Here is a 6,375-nt window from a genome sequence, read left to right on the forward strand (position 1 = left end):
CCTTCCTTGCCAACACCCGGGTGTGGCAGGTTGTGGGCTGGGTGTGTCCCCAAACACCTAGGCTCCGAGAAGCGGGCTTGGGAAGGCAGGTTGCCCGAGGGAATCAGGGCAGCCTCTGGGAAAGGACCACCTCAGGGACAAGTGGCTTCCTGGGCAGAGACACACCCTGGGAATGGCTGGAGGTGGCTTCAGCTGGTTCCCCTCAGGGGGGTAGTAGACCCTTCTGACCTCACTAGAGCCTTGTGGAACCCATGAGCTAAAGTATGTGGGAGTCTTAAGGCACTGCCTTTGTGGTAGTGAGCTCTCTGTCACAGAGGGATCCAAGCTGATGGGCTGCTCTGTCATGTTATTCTTATAAAGAGTCCAAGGTTGGCTCGGACACCCCCTCGCTGTCCCCAGCATTATGCTGAAGCTCTCTCATTCCAAGATTCTAGGGTTCTATGATTCTGCCTTCTCCGATCCTGAGCCTCCTGTGACAGGAGGAATGACCCGCTGCGGGATGGAGACCAGATATTTGATGTGCCGGCTACAGGCAGGTGGCGGAAAGGAGGGATGTGGAGGGAGGGGTCCTGGGAACTCGGAGAAGAGACGCCACAGCCTGGGCCGGGGGCTAGGGCCTAGCTCCCGCCTGCTCAGAGTGGCCTGCCTCCACCCTGGTGCTGGCGCAGCCTCCGAGGCCTGGGCTGTGTTTGCAGAGCCTGCCATTCTGCATCCTGTGGTCCAGCTTTATCGGAGCATCACTGGCCCCAATTGAAAGGAATCCTTTATTGCCTTCGCCTCCAGCCTGGGGCCCTGGAGCAACAGGCAATGAAACCACAGAGTTCCATGCCTTCTTCTGTACCTTCCTACCCTCGGAAAATGTGAGTCAGCAAACATGCAAGATGGAGACACAAATAAAAAATAACGAGGGCTAGCATTGATTGAATATTCATTCTGGGCCAGATGCTGTTCCGAGGCTTTGCTCGCGTGAACTCATCCCAGCCTCCCCATGAGGGAGACACCGTGGTCATCATAACCTGTTCTACGGGTGAGGGACCTGGGGCTTAAGGGCCACTCAGCCACTGGATGGCAGAGCTGGGATTAAAACCAGGCAGTCTGGGCCAAAGCTTGTGTCCTTAACCACTGCCCCTCAGCACCTCTCTGCAAGTCAGAGTGGGGTGGGGGACAGAGAGAGCAGAGAGGGGGCGGACATAGCGACAGCAAGAGCGAGGGCTCTAAGGCCCTGAGGTGCTGTGCAGCTGGGCCCCGCCCAGGGGGAGGAGCAGAACCCCAGGAAGGAGGAACTCCTTCTGTCTCCCCAGGCCTTCAGAGGAGGTGTCCAGTGAAGAAGGGCAGCACCCTCACCTTGTCAGGCCTTTCCAGGTCAGACAGAGACAGGTTGTGCATTGCCTAAGTCCTGTGGGCCAGGGTAGGGTGGGGCTCTCTTGGCTCTTCTGGAGGGGGGCGGCCCTGAGATCAGCCTTGGGCTGTGGTCCAGTCTCCTGGGGAACACTTGGCCTCATGGTGGGGTGCTGTTGGATACTTGCCTGGCTTCTGGGTCTGGGGCAGAGGCCTCCATTGGTGTGTGGTGTGTGTGGGGGGTCTTCCCTCTGCCCCTTCGTCTGCTTCCGAGGAACTAGGCAGATGGAGGAGGAGAGGGTATTCGAAGGCCACTCTGACCTTCCCTGTCCTAGAGGTCAGAAAGACCTCTCCCACCACCCAGAGCCCCTACTCTTGGCCCGTGGCAGTCACCTTCCCCGGTCACTTCCCTCAGGGTAGGACGGAGAGGGCTCTCCATGATGAAATGTCCCACTTATTCCCTGCGACACCCTTGGCAGAAGGTCCCCTTACTCCCATTTTACCCCCGAGGTACTGAGGCTCAGAGGGGAGCCACGTGTCACATGCTGACAAGTCGCAGTGCCAGGATCCAAGCCCAGGCCTGTCTGAGCCCCTCAGCGAGCCCCTAACCCCTCTGCCAAGAGGGGAGGAAGACCACCCCCATTCCCTGTGCTCCTGAGGGTCAGTTCTCCCTGAGCGCTGGTGTGATTGCCATCGGGGCTGACCCAGGGCCAAGGGAGCCTGTGGAGCGGGCAGTGGGGGCACAAGAGTGATCAGGGAAGCAAGCCAGGCTCCCCAGACAGGCCGAGACCTGGGGTCCCCGGGGCCGGGGGCAGCGGTGAGGGAGGGGTGACCAGGCTACACTCCCTGGGTGTTTTAAGTGCGGGGAGACTGAGGCAGGAAGGACTAACACGAGTCCTGTCCTGAGGTCCCATGGCTTTTGGCTGACCCTGGTGACCCCTGCCCCCTGCCTGAGTGGCGGAGGCTCCTGGGAAGGTTGGGGTGCCTGACTCCACTGCGGAATTGGATCGGAGGAGGAAGCTGCTGGTTTAGCTCCTGGGCAGCCTTTGGGGACCCAGAGAAGGGGTGGTGGGTTCTGTGCCCCTGCCTGGGGCTGCATGAATGCCCTCGCTTTAACCCCAGTCAGCTCGCTACTCCTAGAGGCTTCCCAGGTGACCTCCTGTGGCCCTCCCAGTCTGCACCCGCCCCAGGGTGCTGTCCTTTGTCACCCCTCAGGTTGTTTATGTCTTACAAAATGTCCGAGGTCAGATGGGCAAGCCCAGGTTGGAATCCAGAAACTTCTTCTGCCAAGGTCCCTGTTCACACAGCCACCCGTGTTTATGGGCCACCTGCTCCATCCGTGTCCTTCACTGGTCCCCAGGACTGGGTCACTCTGGGTCTTGGTGCTCTGGTTGGTGGTCTTCCCTCTGCCCCTTCGTCTGCTTCCGAGGAACTAGGCAGATGGAGGAGGAGAGGGTATTCGAAGGCCACTCTGACCTTCCCTGTCCTAGAGGTCAGAAAGACCTCTCCCACCACCCAGAGCCCCTACTCTTGGCCCGTGGCAGTCACCTTCCCCGGTCACTTCCCTCAGGGTAGGACGGAGAGGGCTCTCCATGATGAAATGTCCCACTTATTCCCTGCGACACCCTTGGCAGAAGGTCCCCTTACTCCCATTTTACCCCCGAGGTACTGAGGCTCAGAGGGGAGCCACGTGTCACATGCTGACAAGTCGCAGTGCCAGGATCCAAGCCCAGGCCTGTCTGAGCCCCTCAGCGAGCCCCTAACCCCTCTGCCAAGAGGGGAGGAAGACCACCCCCATTCCCTGTGCTCCTGAGGGTCAGTTCTCCCTGAGCGCTGGTGTGATTGCCATCGGGGCTGACCCAGGGCCAAGGGAGCCTGTGGAGCGGGCAGTGGGGGCACAAGAGTGATCAGGGAAGCAAGCCAGGCTCCCCAGACAGGCCGAGACCTGGGGTCCCCGGGGCCGGGGGCAGCGGTGAGGGAGGGGTGACCAGGCTACACTCCCTGGGTGTTTTAAGTGCGGGGAGACTGAGGCAGGAAGGACTAACACGAGTCCTGTCCTGAGGTCCCATGGCTTTTGGCTGACCCTGGTGACCCCTGCCCCCTGCCTGAGTGGCGGAGGCTCCTGGGAAGGTTGGGGTGCCTGACTCCACTGCGGAATTGGATCGGAGGAGGAAGCTGCTGGTTTAGCTCCTGGGCAGCCTTTGGGGACCCAGAGAAGGGGTGGTGGGTTCTGTGCCCCTGCCTGGGGCTGCATGAATGCCCTCGCTTTAACCCCAGTCAGCTCGCTACTCCTAGAGGCTTCCCAGGTGACCTCCTGTGGCCCTCCCAGTCTGCACCCGCCCCAGGGTGCTGTCCTTTGTCACCCCTCAGGTTGTTTATGTCTTACAAAATGTCCGAGGTCAGATGGGCAAGCCCAGGTTGGAATCCAGAAACTTCTTCTGCCAAGGTCCCTGTTCACACAGCCACCCGTGTTTATGGGCCACCTGCTCCATCCGTGTCCTTCACTGGTCCCCAGGACTGGGTCACTCTGGGTCTTGGTGCTCTGGTTGGTAACCTGAGATGATGTGTCTTGCCAGAGTCCCCCAGGACAGGAGACTGGCCCTCGGGATGGCCTTGGACACCTGTGTCCTTGGGGCTTTGCTCACTCAGGACTGTCCCTTGTGACCCTGACCAACTGGATGGCAGGAGCCAGCCCGTTCTGGGTGCCCACATGGGGCTGAGGTTTCTACATGTGACTGTCGGGTCCGCGGCTCCTGTCAGCTGCTCTAAGGGAAGCTGTGGTCAAGGGTCTGTCGTTGAGCCCTCTGTAGGGTCGCCCACGCTCATCACCCACCCAGTAGCCCTGGCTACACTGTGGCACTTCTTGCCTTCTTCGGGAGCCACTGTCCCGCAAGCTTTGCGCTGGGCCTGCAAGGGCACCGTTAGTGTCCCTCCCCGACCCCAGTCCTGGGAGGGGTCTTTGGGAGCAGCTGTCATGGCCCTGTCTTGGGGAGGTAATCAGGGAGAGTCTGCCTGGGGGCGTTTCTTCCCTCTGAGTTCTGAAGGACTAAGCATCCTTCTTACAGGGAGGCAGAAGGCCTCATTCGGGCAGTCCTGGGTATGCCATTGGGTTCTGCCTCCTCTGGTGACTCACATCTGCCCGGTCTGTGTCACCTCTGAGGATTAAGTTGGACTCAAGAGATGTTGAGCAGCCTTCCAGGCTTCACCCTGAGCTGCTGGGGCCTGTCAGCTGCCCCTATTCCAGGGGTGCAGGGCTTCCCTGCCCAACCACCCACTCAGTAACCACGCCGATCTGACCTGTCACCGAGGCCCCGGGAGGACTCATTACAAACAATGAGGGAAGGTCCCCCTGCCTCGCCTCGTCTCAAAGGCTGAGTGGTGCAGAGCTCATCAGGGAGCAGATCCTCTCAGACAAACCAGGCCGGTCCACAAACAGGCGACCAAAACAACAAGGAGATTACGAAACCCAGATCCAGGGAACGAGGCCACTCGGAGCCTCTCTCCAGGACAGGGGGTGGCGAAATTGGGCCAGGCCTGTGGGTCAGAGCCTGCCTGGCCCGGACTATTTTTGTACTGTCTGGGGGGTGGGGGCTGATGAAAACCCAGCTGTGTTCCACCAAAACACTTTCCCCTTAAGTCCGGGCTCCATGTGGTTCAAATTCATTGTCACTTAACTCATCACTCAAGGCTCTGAGCCGCACCCCTCCCCCTCCAAGAAAAAGATGAAAACACACGGTCTCTGGCACACAGGCGAGGCGGGCGTGAGGGGCTGTGACAGTGGGCTGGCTGCCTTGACCCTAGCTGCCCCCGCAGCTGCCCCGCCATCTCCCCAGCTCCTTCCACCTCTGCCTCATCGGTTTCCAAGGTAGGAAGGGTTGGTCCCTTGTCCAAACCCTGCTGGGATTGTCGGGAGCCTAGGGTCACTGGCTGCCTCCCCTCTACTCCCTGCTGCTGGAAACAGGAAGTTGACATGCCCCGAAGGTCTGTGCACAAGAACGCCTGGAGGTCATCCCTGGGAGTGTCACATGTTTGTGCCAACGAGCAAGGAGAAGCCAACTGTCTCTTCCCCTGTGGCTTGCCTCGGTGTTGGTTGGCTTTCACCTGATGCCCGTCACCTCGGGGCCGTGTTGAGTTTGGCTGGGGCAAGAGCAGAGGAGAGCAAGGGCTGCTGGGAAGGGAGCTGCCCAAGGACATTGGAGTCTTTATCAAACACGAGGATGGGACCTCTGCTTTTACAAGCCGTGCACTGCCCCTGCGACTCCCCTGGGGGTGGCCTCAGCCGTGGGTGTGTTTGGTGGTGGACCCCAGCCCATCCCAGCCATGCCCGCACTGATGGGCATTTCTCGGGGGAATGTCACCAGGGACGGAGCAGAGCTGCATGCCCTTTGATTCCCTGTATGTGTCTCTCGTTATTCTGTGGGTCTGTCCAGGGCAGGGTGGGGCTGAGCCCCCTCTGCATCTACAGTGCCCCGTACAAGGCTTGGCACAGAGTCCTAGTCGGCACATGATTATCGGGTGAACTAATACATTTTTCAAACCAAGTCAAATTGCTATCGTTATTATTTCTAGGCCAGATTCGTCCAGAGCTGTGGCTCTCCAGATAAATACTGACCATCTGGCCTTTGCATATTTCAAAATCGGGGACAGAACTCCCTTTCTGAATTAGCCAGGAAGGCAAGCCCGGGTCCCTGGAGAGAGGCACCCCTTGAGTTCCCCTCTCACCCATGTTGGGGATGCCTATGGTCTCTTTGGCTCTATCACCTTCCAGTGGGCTGCCTCCCCAGCCCTGGTCTCTGGTCCCCTGACCGAGGGGGCAGCAGGGTGGAGCTCCAGGAGTTCGCTTTCCTGGGCAGGGTCGGGCAGTTCCTGAAGCAGCAGGGTTGTTTGGGTGCAAACATTTCCCTGTATTGTCTGGCTCCAGAAGGCAGCCAAGAGTCTAAGCAGGGGGAGGGAGCTATAGCAGGACTTTTCTCCCCTCCACCCCAAAGAGGACAGGAGCTTTTAGACCCAACGGTGGGGGCTGGGAGGTGATTCCGG

This window comes from Tupaia chinensis, unplaced genomic scaffold (genome assembly GCF_000334495.1).
Source record: "Tupaia chinensis unplaced genomic scaffold, TupChi_1.0 Scaffold000429_1, whole genome shotgun sequence".
Classification (NCBI taxonomy): Eukaryota; Metazoa; Chordata; class Mammalia; order Scandentia; family Tupaiidae; genus Tupaia; species Tupaia belangeri.